This window comes from Oncorhynchus mykiss, chromosome 6 (assembly GCF_057628025.1).
Source record: "Oncorhynchus mykiss isolate SJ-2025 chromosome 6, ASM5762802v1, whole genome shotgun sequence".
In the NCBI taxonomy this organism is placed as follows: Eukaryota; Metazoa; Chordata; class Actinopteri; order Salmoniformes; family Salmonidae; genus Oncorhynchus; species Oncorhynchus mykiss.
Genome location: NC_143027.1, coordinates 64,121,271 through 64,136,593, shown reverse-complemented (window position 1 = coordinate 64,136,593; position 15,323 = coordinate 64,121,271). Strand labels below are relative to the sequence as shown.

Sequence of the window (15,323 nt, the reverse complement as noted above, 5' to 3'; positions counted from 1 at the left end):
AGAGTGAAATATAGAGTGAAATGTGAGAACTGTCATGTTGATAAAAAGGGATCGGGAAACAGGCGCAGGAATGCCTAATAGGGGTTGTTATTTACCCAAATTTCAGCGTGCCATGTAAAGGGCACGGGGACGAAGACCAAACAAACACGTACACAAAACATTTGGGTTGAAACACAAACAAAAGAGAGAGGAGTATCTCGAATAAATACACCGGGGCGAGACCCGTAACGTAACATACATTGATTCCACATGGGACAAAACCCGTAATAATCTGCACAATACAAGTGGCACAAAAGCCAAAACAACACAGCATAGCTACTCACACAACCAACGGACATTGTAACAATAATCGACAGGACAATGGTGAACAAAAGGCACACTTATACAATTACTATGAATGGGAATAGGGACCAGGTGTGTGTAATGACAGAACATTGGAGAGCTGTATCCCTACGGTATTACATCATTAATTCAGGTTGTAAAGACACAAATGTGGAATGACATGAAAATGACATGCAACGCCAAATGTACATCAAATACATCATCTTATTTTGTTTTATATTTGGGGATTTGAATCCAATCAGAAATAGTCCCTTTCTCAGAAAACTATTATAATGAAGAGCCTCATGTCACTGGTATTGACGTTTGTGTTTAATCCTGATGATCTATTCTGAATTTAGTATGTAGAATTCACAACAGAGCAGTGTGAATGGATGGAGCGTCAGGACCCAATGATATTTAACCCAGTATACAGAGACGGGAAAATGGAATGTGGTTTCGCATGCTTTCAGCTCATTGTGCCATGCGATCTAATCAAATATAATTTATACTGTGATGGGTTGTAAATGGGGAAAAGGGCTCTTATATCATATCCCGTCCTGCCTCAGTTGCACAAACACACATCAGCTGCAGCAGAAGCACCTCCTCCTCAGTCACTGCTTCCTTTGTCTCAGAGACGTTTTTAGAGCATTCCAACTCTATTATGAAGTGCACTCTTTGTAAATGAATACCATTAGTATGCGCTAAAGAATTAAATGACAAGGCAGTGCTTAATCAATTATAATCGCTTCCTCGCTCTCAACTTAACGTCTGCCGCTGCTCCTGACAGCGCCAGCGCAGTGTGCACATACCTCTCTCTCTCTCTCTCTCTCTCTCAGACCATCTGATTTACTGCTCTGTAGACACTGTGCTGATACACCATGCAATCCCATGCCTGATGAATTGAGCTGGTGTGAAGTTATACTGTAATATACAGTACATGCATGTACAAAGCTATGTGATTCCTCCACCAGCCCTCCACCCCAACCACTTACACACGCATATTGCTAGAACAACATTATGGAATGCAGTTCAATATACTGCTGGGTCATGGCCTTATAATAGGGAGTTGAGTTGAGTCATGGTGCAGCTGCTGTATGCAGCATAAAGAGATCACTTCTATATCATACAACCCCAAGAGATGCACTGAATGACAAATACATGGAAATGAACCACATTGTACTTTTCTTGGAGAGCTATACTGTAAATGCAGACTGCATAACACAAATAATGGAAATTGATTTCTTTATGAATATGGAGAAATCCTCAAAGGTTTAAGCAATTGGTACACATTCAGCAAAGTAGCCAATTACCTGGTTTGTGGGACCTTGATGATGATGTCCTTGCTCTGTTATTGTTAGCCTATTTGAATATTTTTTGTGTCTTTTTTCTGTGTGTCTTTTTGCTCAAAGCAGTGTTGTGTTGCATATTAAATACTTCCACAACTGTAAACAGACTGTTTTCTGTTGAATCATTTATTTATGCAATAATGAATTCATTCTGAATATTGTCATGATTTCCACTGACAACCAAGGCCTTTTCTACTGCTGCTATTGGTTTTCCACACAAGTGGAACCATGTTCATTACCCATGGAGTCTGACAGCTAATAAGAGATGATCTGAGCATAACCTATACATACAGTGCTGTATGTCAACATATGGCTGTAATGGCTGCTCCCCGTGCAGTTGTTACTCTATGGAGGTAATTTGTTGCAACAGTTGTCAGATGTGTTCATAAACACACAGAATAATGCCACCCACCTCAAGGCAGAGGATAACAGGCAGATATTATTCACTGTGTCATTCCATTGTTCTTTTCTTACCCCTAAAAACACATGCAACACATCTAATTCTCTCAGCATATTTAGTTATTTGCTTATTTTTGCCAGTGAAAAATAAAATAACTATGACACGTACAATCACAAGCCATTTCCGTGGGATTATGCAAGCTTTTCAGCTGCTAAAGGGATTTAAGACACGATAATAAAGATAAGAAGGAACCATTAATAATTTTTTGTTTCCGTTAATTAAAGGCAAGAGGATTAGTAACAACGCAGAAACAACATGTAGGGCAACAAACAGGCAGGCTGAGGATACGATAATGTTTCAGAGCCATTAATAAAACGTGCCTTCAGTCTCTGCTGTGATCAAACAAGTTCATCTGGGAGCCAAAAAAACAAAGATTCTCATTCCACAAGTGTAAGTTAGAATTCCAGAATCTCAGAGCAAGTACAGTCAGTGCACAGAATGTGCCCTTGTTACTTCATCAAATAATATTGTCTAACCATCCTCTTTATCTGTTCGGTTGAATGGGCAGGAAAATAGTGTACCATTGTGGCATTCGCTTGATTGCAGGCTTAGGACCCCAGAAAGTGATCTGCTCCATGTTGCAGGGAGAGAGAGACTGGTGATTAGAATATGTATCATCTCATTAAAACTCACTCCTAATCCCACTTGTGTGATGCTGCTGGAGGAAGCCACGCACATAGTCTTTCAGAGTGTAGGGACTCTCTCTCTCTGCTCTGCACTGTGCGTCACAGAGATGATGGAATGTGCGCTATAAATACTGTGGATAAATAACATTCACATTAACAGGCTGGCCAATGATGACTCCTAATCGTCAGCATCAGGACTATGCCAGCAACCTAGGTATGGGATTGCTGTAAGGCAGCCACTCTGAGAGAGAGGGAGAGCTGAATGGTGTGAAACTCACACTTCTGTACCCTGCATATTATGCTTTATTCCTGCCAGAGAGGGGCTGGAGCTGGTATTAGAGTATTATACTTTTAAAATGGCTTCCATTTGAAGAGGGTTATTGTATCAGGATGTATGAAGTAAATGGTTGGTGTCTGATGTGTAAAATCTGAGGATCAATGTGGAATGGAGCTATTTCTAATGCAACCGGAATGTGCAATAGGTCCATGTATCACCTCTACATTTCTTCTTCATGACAGAGTCTAATGTGAGGGATTTAGAGCAGCCTGTTCATGTAAACCATTACAATGCTCCTCTAGGGTTGCTACTGTGTCGAGGAGGTGTGTGATGTCTCTCTTACTGTACTCTGGCCCAATCAGAGGGCAGCCTAACAATGACTACTCCTCCTCCTCATCATTATCGCTTCTTCCCTCTCCTCTTGTCCTCTCTCTACCCTCTCCTTTTCTCTCCCATCTTGAGATGAGAGAGTGGCTTTGACACCGCCTCAACCTCAACGTGACCTGCCATCACAAAGCAATCGTGTAACAACACACACGAAGGGGTACTAGTGGTGGCTAACAGGGCTCTGTGTTTTGGTAACCCCAGATAGTACTGGATGTTAAAGATGAAATTATACGGTCAGAGCGATGGACACATACAGTGACTTCAGAAAGTATTCACACCCCTGGACTTTTTCCACATTTTGTTGTGTTACAGCCTGAATTTTAAATGGATTCAATTCAGATTTTGTGTCACTGACCTACATACATTACCCCATAATGTCAAAGTGGAATTATGTTTTTAGAAATGTTTACAAATTAATTCAAAATGAAAAGCTGAAATGTCTTGAGTCAATAAGTATTTTACCCCTTTGTTATGTCATTCCTAAATAAGTTAAGGAGTAAAAATATTTAGAATATATATATTTTTATTATAAAAAAAAGTTACATATTTTACCGCCTTTCTCCTCAATATTTGGTCTTGTCTCATTGCTGCAACTCCCCAACATGCTCGGGAGAGGCAAAAGTGGAGTCATGCGTCCTCCGAAGGTGGAGTCATACGTCCTAACCGCTCTCCTTAACATCCGCCAGTTTAACCTGGAAACCAGCCGCACCAATGTGTCGGAGGAAACGTCATTCAACCCGGCCCGCAACAAGGAGTCGTTATAGCGCAATGAACTAAGTAAAGCCCCACCGGCCAAACCCTCCCATAACCCGGACGACGCTGAGCCAATTGTGCGGCATCCTATGGGACTCCCGGCCACGGCCGGTTGTGTAGTAATGCCTCTAGCACTACAATGCAGTACCTTAGACCGCTGCACCACTCAGGAGGCCAGGAGTAAAAAAATGTAAGGACTACTTCATCTGTGTACCCCACACATACAATGTATGTAAGGTCCCTCAGTCGAGCAGGGAATTTCAAACACAGATTCAACCACAAAGACAATGGAGGTTTTCCAAGTCCTCGCAAAGAAGGGTCAAAATAAATAAAAAACGGAATATCCCTATTGAATATCCCTTTGAATATCCCTTTGAGCATGGTGAAGTTATTAATTACACTTTGGATGGTGTATCAATACACCCAGTCACCACAAAGATACAGGCATCCGTTCTAACTCAGTTGCCGGAGAGGAAGGAAACTGCTCAGAGATTTCACCATGAGGCCAATGGTGACTTTAAAACTGTTATTTAGTTTAATTGGCTGTAATACAAGAAAACTGACATTGTATTGTAGTTGCTCCACAATACTAACCTAAATGATGAAAAGAGCGAAAATAAGAAAGCCTGTACAGAATAAAAAATATTCCAAAACATGCATCCTGTAAGGCACTAAAGTAAAACTGCAAAAAAGAAAAGAAAAGGGAACTTTATGTTTAGAATACACAAAATCCAACACAACACATCACTGAGTACCACTCTTCATATTTTCAAGCATGGTGGTGGCTGCATCATGTTATGGGTGTGCTTTTCATCGGCAAGAACTAGGGAGCTTTTCTTAGCTTTCCAACAGACACTGGGAGGCAAATTCCCCTTTCAGCAGGATAATATCCTAAAACACAAGGCCAAATATAAACTGGAATTCATAGGAGGTTGGTGGCACCTTAATTGGGGGGGATAGGTTCATGGTAATGACTGGAGCGGAATCAATGGAATGGTATCAAATACATGGTTTCCAGGTGGTTGATGCTATTCAATTTGCTCCGTTCCGGCCATTATTATGAGCCGTTCTCCTCACAGCAGCCTCCACTGCTGGAATTCCTTACCAAGATGACATTGAATGTTCCCGAGTGGCCTAGTTACAGTTTGGACTTAAATCGGCTTGAAAATCACTGTCTAGCAATAATCAACAACCAACTTGACAGAGGATGAATAATTTTAATAATAATGTGCGAATATTGTACAATCCAGGTGTGCAAAGCTCTTAGAGACTAACCCAGAAAGACTCACAGCTGTAATCACTGGCAAAGGTGATTCTAACATGTATTGCCTCAGGGATGTGAATACTTACGTAAATGAGATATTTCTGTACGTGCTAGTAACGTGCTAGTAAACTCACCTCGACCTCCCCGCTCCAGTAAGGCCTGGCTTACACATGGAGAAGCCCAGAAGCAGATGAAAGTGACCTGACCTCCGATGACCCCGCTGACCTAAAAAGAAGGAAAAGAGGACATGAACATTATGGGGGTTTCCCTGGGTAAAACACTTTCTTACAATTAGTACTACAAAATGTTTCAGATTGTTGGGTTTATGGGTTATTATCAGATAGTGCCGAGACTATACCATTGCTCGCAATACTCCTTAATGCTTATGAAATATTGATATGGACCAAAGAAGGTAACCTAACAGACCGAGAGCTTGGTTGGGTAGAAGATTAGGTGTTTTATATGAGAAGATTTGATTGACTAATCACACCTCCCTGCCTAAACAACCAATCATCATGGCCTATTTGCCCCCAGGTTATTTGTGTTATATAGCAAATAGAACCGCTCCATAAGTATAATCTTTCCGTCTACAATAATCTTACCCTACCCCTGCTGTTGAAAAATGTAACATTCCACCCTATCATGTCATTGGGAATACATTATAAGCTTAAGAATACCAATGTGTATGCTAAACCATCTTCCTCAGTAAATGGAACAATGTGTGTGGGGGGAAAGCTTATCATTATCTACCTACACCCTGGTCAGGATCATGCTATGCTGCCTATGTTGTTCCTGCTGTACGTGCTACCCCAGAACACCCAAATCATGCTTTCTCCCACTTGTACAGGAGGGGACCATTGTAGCCGGCCCTGTAAAACGTTGTTTTTTTCTCTGCATTAATTCCCAATTATGGCATGGCAACTGTGCTTGACTCCATTCGAGAACTGGCTAGAGAAGTAGAGAGGATGGGTAAGGATACTGCTAAAGATATAGAGGAGCTGACTGCTGGGTGCAGACAGATAACTGGCGTAGGAGTCCATGAAATGCAGTTCATGCAAGGACAGAATACAACTTTCAAGAGTTTCAACTTAGTTTACCCCCAAATTCTGCCACCACAATTCCCCCTTAGATGCTATGGAAACCATAAGCATCACAGCACATGATATCTGAGTTGTTGTCAGACAGAACTTAAAACCCTCTGGTTTCTGGGAAATGTGTATTTTTACACAAAAGGGGGTAATCTAAATGGAACTCCTGAAGGATAACGTAATAATAATAATCTGGGAAAGAATGGGATCAGGCTCATTTCGATGACAGTAGGCACTATCATCTCCCATAGGGAAATCTGGATCCCCAATGAAGGGGGAGAAGGTGGTGAGATCAATCAAGTCATTTAAATTCACCACTGTCATGACCATCTGGTGGGAAGGAGATATTGCTGTTTGACACAATCTCCTCGCCAAGGCCAGGCATGAGAACAGACAGAAGGACAGCAAAAGGAATCCAACCAGCGCCAGGAGACACTGCAACGCGAGAGTTCCAAAGATCCCCATGCTAGTTTTTACCCATGCAAACAGGTCCCAGCCTCATTCTTGATCTCTCTTTGCCACAGTAGCAACTTCCTTTCTGATAGTAGCAACTGCCTCAGCCACCCTAGTGGAGGGGTCAGGGATGTCAGTACGGCATTCTTGACCCACCACCGCACAAGTCCCTGCTTTAGATGCTAAGAGAATATCTAGAGCCATTCTGTTATGTAACACCATAGTATGCATAGCTACTAATGCAGAAGAACAAGGCCAATGTTTTCTGTAACTAACTGTTGCTTGCATAAAAAAACGGTTGTGTAACTAACATGATTGTATAATCACCTCTCTCTCTATATGAGGGACATGCAACTATCTGTACTCTGAGTTGTTTCTTGGCTACTCCCGCAGACAGACCTCCCTAGCAAGTGCTTGATTAAAGGTTTACTATTATACTCATAGTATTTGCCTACTCTTTGGATACATTTTCCACAACAGTGAGAAAAAACAATTACAGCGCATTCAGAAATTATTCACTCCTTGACTTTTTCCACATTTTGTTACATTACAGCCTTATTCTAAAATGTATCCAATTGTTTTTCCCCCTCATCAATCTACACACAATACCCCACAATTTTAAAGCCAAAACAGGTTAAAAAAAACAAAACAAACTGAAACATCACATTTACATAAGTATTCAGACCGTTTACTCAGTACTTTGTTGAAGCACCTTTGGCAGCGATTACAGCCTTGAGTCTTATTGGGTATGAAGCTACAAGCATGACACACCTGTAAGCTCTGTCCGGTTGGAGGGGGAACGTTGCTGCACAGCTATTTTTGGGTCTCCAGAGAGGTTTGATCTGTTTCATGTCCGGGCTCTGGCTGGGCCACTCATGGACTTTCAAAGACTTGTCGCGAAGCCACTCCAGAGTTGTCTTGGCTGTGTGCTTAGGGTTGTTGTCCTGTTGGAAGGGGAACCTTCAGTCCAGTCTGAGGTCCTGAGTGCTCTGGAGCAGGTTTTCATCAACGACCTCTCTGTACATTGCTCTGTTAATTTTTTCCCTTGTTCCTAACTAGCCTCCCAGTCCCTGCTGTTGAAAAACATCCCCACAGCATGATGCTGCCACCACCATGCTTCACCGTAGGGATGGTGCCATTCCTCCAGACGTAATGCTTGGCATTCAGGCCAAAGAGTTCAATCTTGGTTTCATCAGCCCAGAGAATCTTGTTTCTCATGGTCTGAGAGTCCTTTAGGTGTCTTTTGGAAAACTCCGAGCAGGCTGTCATGTGCCTTTTACTGAGGAGTGACTTACGTCTGGCCACTCTACCAGAAGGCCTGATTGGTGGAGTGCTGGGCAGAGATGGTGGTCCTTCTGGAAGGTTCTCCCATCTCGACAGAGGAACTCTGTCAGATTAACCATCGGGTTCTTGGTCACCTCCCTGACTAAGGCTCTACTCCCCCGATTGCTCAGTTTGGTCGGGCGGCCAGCTCAAGGAATAGTCTTGATAGTTCCAAACTTCTTCCATTGAAGAATGTTGGAGGCAACTGTGTTCTTGGAAACCTTCAATGCTGCAGAAATGTTTTGGTATTTTTCCCCAGATCTGTGCCTCAACACAATCCTGTCTTGGATCTCTACAGACAATTCCTTCGACCTAATGGCTTGGTCAACTGTGGGACCTTATATAGACAGGTGTGTGCCTTTCCAAATCATGTCTAATCAATTGAATCTCCCACAGGTGGACTCCAATCAAGTTATAGAAACATCTCAAGGATGATCAATGGTAACAATATGCACCTGAGCTCAATTTCGAGTCTCATAGCAAGGGGTCTGAATACTTATTTAAATATGCTATATCTGTTTTTATTTGCAATAAATGTGCAAACATTTCTAAAAATCTGTTTTTGCTTTGCGTGCAGATTGATGAGGAAATATTTTTATTTAATCCATTTTAGAATAAGGTTGTAATGTAACAAAATGTGGGGAAAGGGAAGGGGTCTGAATACTTTCCAAATGCACTGTATTTAATACATTTTGTATTCAGGCTGTAACACAACAAAATGTGTAATAAGTCAAGAGGTATGAATACTTTCTGAAGGCAGTGTACGTGTGTCATACGTTGGTGTCAGTCATTAAAGTATATTGCCTTCTGGATCCCTTTCCGTAGCTTTGTATCACCTGACATGACTGTCCATACTTTACTAACATACCGTACATGTACTACATGGAGGGAGAAAAACAGATTGAAACGGTATCAAACTGACATTACCAGAGATTAATTGTGCAATAGACTGTAAGAAATTACTTATTCCATTGCTGCTGCCTCTCTCACTCCTGATGTCATGGCTAAAGGAAGTTCCCCATAGTGACAGACGCTTGGGGGGCTATGTTGGGGCTGACATTTGAGACATTAGCTGTATGTTCCACTCAGAGATGACCTCCGCATTCGAGGGGTTAATAGTTCAGGCCAGAGCCTGGTGCTTTCCTGCTTGTTCAAAGCTGATTGATATGTTGATTTTGCATTAGTTAGCATAATGACATGGACTGATTTCAATGATTTTGGGCAGTTTGGTTATTGACAGTGAATAGCTCATGAAAATGTAACATGGAGACCTGTGTTTGCTGACCCTTGGAAACAAAGTGCTGATTACAGATGAAATGGGGTGTCTGCCCAAGCTACCCAATGGAGGATTACATCAACTTCCACTGATGACACCACTCCAAACTGGCTGGAGGTTGGAAATGGATGTGCTGTGCGTCACACCAAACCTTCCAAACTGATAATGGCTTTGTGAAGGATGAAAAATAAAACTCCATTCGGAAAACGTTGGGAGTATCAGATTAAGAAAAGGAGAGAGAGGAGAAAAAAAACACTTTATGATGAAAGGGCATTAATGATGTTTTGCATGGAGGCTTCGAATATAGGATGCTTAGCAGATTTACATTTTCAGATGGATTTTGGAACCGGGCTACAAAGACGTGCAATTGTGTTTAGTGGATTTTATTTATAGCCTGTGGTTCCGTGGCTGTTAAAACATATTATCAGAGAGAGAGAGCGAGAGATAAGGCTCATTCTTTTATTAATGTTGTGACCGTTGTTCTCTGAGGAACAACCTGACCCTGGGCCTGTGTGGAGTCACAATGCTGGCGGTGTAGATGAACAGCTGTGCTTGTTCAGAGAACAGAGAGCGTTATCGAAATCCTATATACACCTGGGCAGTGGGTGGCCCTCTCCATTTAAGTGGTCTTAATTTCCCTACGATTTGAATGAATGTCAGAAAAGCTCGCTGCATAACACTACTCTCCAGGAATGGAATGTCTTCCTAGCTGGAACAGCTGGCACAGAGTGCTTATCAATGTGCCACAGCTGATTACGCCGGGGCCTCCGTCGAGCTCCTCTTGCCTTTTTCAAAATTTTTGGAATGGACGATAGGCGGATGGTTCCCCCAACATCCTATCTCTGAAATATGCAGCACATTTGTCTCCCCAACATGCTATCAAATCAGGCAGCTAGCCTAGGTTGGGAGGCTGAGAGAAGAGGGCTATCAGGGAGTGTGTATCTGATCATGGAGCATGACATGGGGGGGGGGGTTAAGGGGGTTAGGGGGACTAAAGTCAGATTGTCAGTAGTGAGATGTCCAGGGAGCACCCCCCGCCCTGGACATATCCATAAAATGTATGAAAAATTATTAGGCTATGACTAATTGCCCATTTAGTGTCGCGGGAAGTTGTTAAACAGACCATTGGCTTTTAATACCTAAAATAAGGAATGGGATTAATTAAGCAGAAGTGTATTCTTCTAGCCTGCCAAGTACCTTTCTCTACACTCTCTAAAAACACTGTGCGATGGGACTCAGACCGGACCTTGGGGAAATAGCTGGAAATGTTCTGAGAATGGATTTCCACTCTCAATTCACCAGTCCAGTCAGAGTGAGGGGATGAATGAGGGCAATAAGTACATGAGCCACTGACACTAAAAAAGGTAGAGGAAGCAGAAAATGAAAGTGGAAGCAAAGGATGAAGGATATATTACTATCCAGTTCCTGTTCCTGTTCCCTGTAATCATAATCCATTCATTTTGATAGGAGACAAAAGAGACCATGATACACAGAACTGCTCCAAAGAGACAGGCCTGAAATGAACAGTGACTTCTTAGAATAGCTTTTTTTTACAGCATGTAAAAATGAACACTGGACAGCTAGGCTATTGTAGAGTATATGAGTGTTTTGAGGAAACAGATTATTTGGCATTAAACCCAGGTCAGAACATAATGGTTAGAATTTTTCTTGGTGGGTATTTCAATACTTCAGCATAACGGTTTCTACAGGTTTCCTCATGGTTTTATTTCAAGTCATGTTCTCAGAACGTTCAGAGAACGTGAAGAAACAATGTTCCCGTGGGAATTTTAGTACTTCAGCATAATATCTTCTTCAGGTTTCCTCATGAGGGAGTGGATATCTATTTAAAGTCATGTTCTCAGAACATTAAGAAAAATATCCTTAAAAACCACAAGAAAAAGTGTGTAACATTCAAAGAGTTATATTTTTTTTAAATATCATTCTTAGAACTATAAATTACATTCTCAGTATCAACAAAACTCTCTATCCTCTATCTTGTTAAGTGTGATATTAATGGGTGCTTGTTTTCTTTGAAATCGGGTCTATTTGAATGGACAAAAATGAATAGCTTTGTATGAGTTTAAAAAAAATGACATGCTATCACATTTCTTGTGACGCCGTGGACTAATTACATTATTAGGGACCAGAAAATCACAGGTTCGAATCTCACTTATGCTGTAAAAAGAAATATGCTTGCATGATTAATGACTAAGCAAACTAATTTCCATGTGTCCTATCTGTGCTTGGAGTGCAAAACAGTTATCGTGAGCTAGCAGTCTTATTGAAACATGTTCTCAGAAGGTTATTTAATTACGGTCACACTGGTATAAAGGATTTGGAGACAGGCGCAGGAATACACAATAAGTGTTTTTAATACTCCCAAAACAAACACGTATACAAACTCACTGGGCTGTACACAGACAAAAGAGCGAGGGTAAACCTCATTGAATGACACGGGACGATACTCGTAATACACAATACATAAAGCACTCAGCGTAACAGCTGCACCAACGCGTAGGTACTCACATGACCAACGGACATGGGAACAATAACCGACAAAGGCAGAGGGAACATGTACAGTATAACATGCTAATCAGGGAAAATGGGAACCAGGTGTGTGTAATCAGACAAGACAGTCAGGGGTGATGATAATGAATCCCGTTCAGTGAAGCCTAGAAAGCTGGTGACGTAGACCTCCGGAACTAGTGAACAGAACGAGCAGCCCCCCCCCCCCCCCCCCCCCCTCCCGGTGCAGTGGGATGAAACGGGCCTTGAGGGCGACCACAGGGGCACGGTGCGGGTAAGTCTGGGCGCCGACAGTGAAAATCCCTGGTCAGCGAAGCGTCCAGGATGTCCACCGCAGGAACCCAGCACTGCTCCTCTGGGCAGTACCCCTCCCAGTCGATGAGGTACTGGAGACCCCTCCGACGCCTCGAATCCAGGACCATCTGGAATTTGTACGCCGGACCTCCCTCGATGTCCAGAGGAGGAGACGGGGCATCACTGGGTCCAGCCTCAGCGAGGGGACCAGGCACCACTGGGACGAGGAGAGTCAGTTGTAAATGGTACGTTAATTCATTAACCCTCCTCAGCACTTCAAACGGCCCCACTGCTTCCAGCAGGGCAGGTGGAGGGGCAGGTGGAGTGTGGAGAGCCAGATCCGGTCACCTGGGGAGAAAACTCCTCATCGCAGTTGCGGTCGGCCTGTTCCTTGTGCCGACGCAAGGCGCGCTGGAGACAAGTGTGCGCATTTGTTCGATGATGGTTGGGATGAGGGGTAAAGGATAGCTGAACTTGATGGTGGTCTTGTTCAGTGTTCGATAATCAATGCAGGGGCGCAGTCTTTATTGGACCCCATCTTTATTCTTGACAAAAAAAAGCGGAGGCTGGTGACAGGAGACTCTCCTGTACTTAGGTCTCCATGGCCTCTGTCTCCACATAGGAGAGGAGATAGACATGTCCTCTCGGGAGGGCTGTGTCAGACAACAGGTCAATGGCACAGTCCCAGGGGTGATGGGGAGGCAGGCGTGTAGCCTGGGTCTTTGAGAAAACCTGGTGCAGATCCTTATACTCCTCTGATAAATCCATTTGAGGAGCACAGTCCGGACTTTCCACCATAGTGGTGTTGACAGACACCGCGAGACACCTCCCCTGACACTCCTGCGACCAACCCAGCAGTCTCCTCTTGGACCAGGAAATAACCGGGTTATGCAAACTCAACCAGGGGCGACCTAAAACAATGAGGTGCGTGGGGGTGTCTATAATCAAGAAAGTGATCTGTTCTGAATGAGAAACAGGAACAGTAATGTAATGTATTAGCCCTGTCCCTACTGGACGATTATCCAGGGCTCGAACTGGAATGGGTGACTGTAGGGGAACCAAAGGAATGCGTAATGCAGTGGCCAGTGCGCTAAGAGATTCCCGGCAGCTCCAGAGTCAATCAGAGCTAATTGGAGTGAAGAGCTAGGATACTCAGGGAATTTAACGGGAAAACACACTGGTTGATTTGACAGACAAGGAGACCTTGCCTCCTACCTGGGTTGGCGCAGGGGAATTCCCTGGCTTGTCACCTCCTCGCCTCCTATTTCTCCTAAAGGGGAGAAATGACCCCTTTCTCTACAATAGAAGCAGAGGCCCAGATTCCTCCTTCTCCTATGCTCTGCCTCGGGCAAATGTGCCGAGCCCACCTCCATCGGCTTTGGCCACGGAGCAGGGATAGCCATGGGCTCCGAATTCCGCGCAGCTCTTCTTTGGGACTGCAGGAGGTTGTCCAACCAGATCACCATCGAATGTCAGATTATCATCACGACAGGCTAACTCCAGCTGTACCTCCTCCCGCAGTCCGCTGCCAAGATGACGGTGGCAACCTTGTCTCTTCAGGAAACAGCACCGGCGTAGCGAGTGAGGTATAGGTCGTATTGTAGAAGGAACCCCTTGCATCTTGCTGGTGCACCGTCAAAGCGCTCCGGGAGGGACAGGGGTATTCCATGGACCGGCTCCAATGGAATGGAGGTAGGTCAAGTCAAATCAAATTTATTTAGAATGCCCTTCTTACATCAGCGGATTTCACAAAGTGCTGTACAGAAACCCAGCCTAAAACCCCAAACAGCAAGCAATGTAGGAGTAGAAGCACGGTGGCAAGGAAAAACTCCCTAGAAAGGCCAGAACCTAGGATGAAACCTAGAGAGGAACCAGGCTATGAGGGTTGGCCAGTCCTCTTCTGGCTGTGTCCCGGGTGGAGATTATAACAGAACATGGCCAAGATGTTCAAATGTTCATAGATGACCAGCAGTGTCAAATAATAATAATCACAGTGGTTGTCGAGGGTGCAACAGGTCAGCACCTCAGGAGTAAATGTCAGTTGGCACTACTGCTCTATCTCTACTGCTCCTGCTGTCTCTAGAGAGTTGGAAACAGCAGGTTTGGGACAGGTAGCACGTCCGGTGAACAGGTCAGGGTTCCATAGCCGCAGGCAGAACAGTTGAAACTGGAGCAGCAGCAAGGCCAGGTGGACTGGGGACAGCAAGGGGTCATCAGGCCAGTTAGCCCTGAGGCATGGTCCTAGGGCTCAGGTCCGAGAGAGAGAGAGAAAGAAAGAGAGAAAGAAAGAAAGAAAGAAAGAGAGAAAGAAAGAAAGAAAGAAAGAGAGAACGAGAGAAAGAAAGAGAGAAAAAGAGAAAAAGAGAGAAAGAGAAAGAAAGAAAGAAAGAGGTCGTGGCGTGGGAGCTGGTACCGGGCTCGGTGCAGGAGACTGGAGGGACTGCACACTCCCCTACAAGCGCAGGATGGTTGCCAGCACACTGTCCATGGCGATACCGAGTCTGGAGAGACAGTCCTCGTGGTGCTGTACTGTCCCTACACTGGTCGCCAGCTCGGCCTTTCCTGCTGTCTCCATTTTACGGGTTGGTTATTCTGTCGCTCTGCTATAAGGGATTTGGAGACAGGCGCAGGAATACACAATGGGGTTTTTAATACACCCAAAACAAACACATATACAAAAACACTGGGCTCTACCCTAACAAAAGAGGGAGGATAAACCTTGTTGAACGACACGGGACGATATGTGTAATACACAATACATAAAGCACACAGCAAAACAGTTGAACCAACGAATAGGTACTGACACGACCAACGGACATGGAAACAATAACCGACAAAGACAGAGGGAACAGAGGGCACATATTTAACATACTAATCAGGGGAAATGGGAACTAGGTGTGTGTAATCAGACAAGACCGGGGTGTTGATA

The 15,323-nt window shown here is 43.9% G+C and overlaps 1 long non-coding RNA gene across 3 annotated transcripts in view; it reads left to right on the top strand.

The window, feature by feature from the left end:
* Positions 1 to 15,323, top strand: part of LOC149983039 (uncharacterized) — a 67,646-nt gene that overhangs the window by 22,129 nt on the left and 30,194 nt on the right. The window contains exon 5 of one of the 3 annotated variants that reach the window (XR_016496804.1): positions 5,588 to 7,783. The exons of the other annotated variants lie outside the window; for them this stretch is intronic. This is a non-coding gene — a long non-coding RNA (uncharacterized LOC149983039). Of the gene's footprint in view, positions 1 to 5,587; positions 7,784 to 15,323 lie in introns of those variants that run through there. 3 annotated transcript variants of the gene reach the window in all.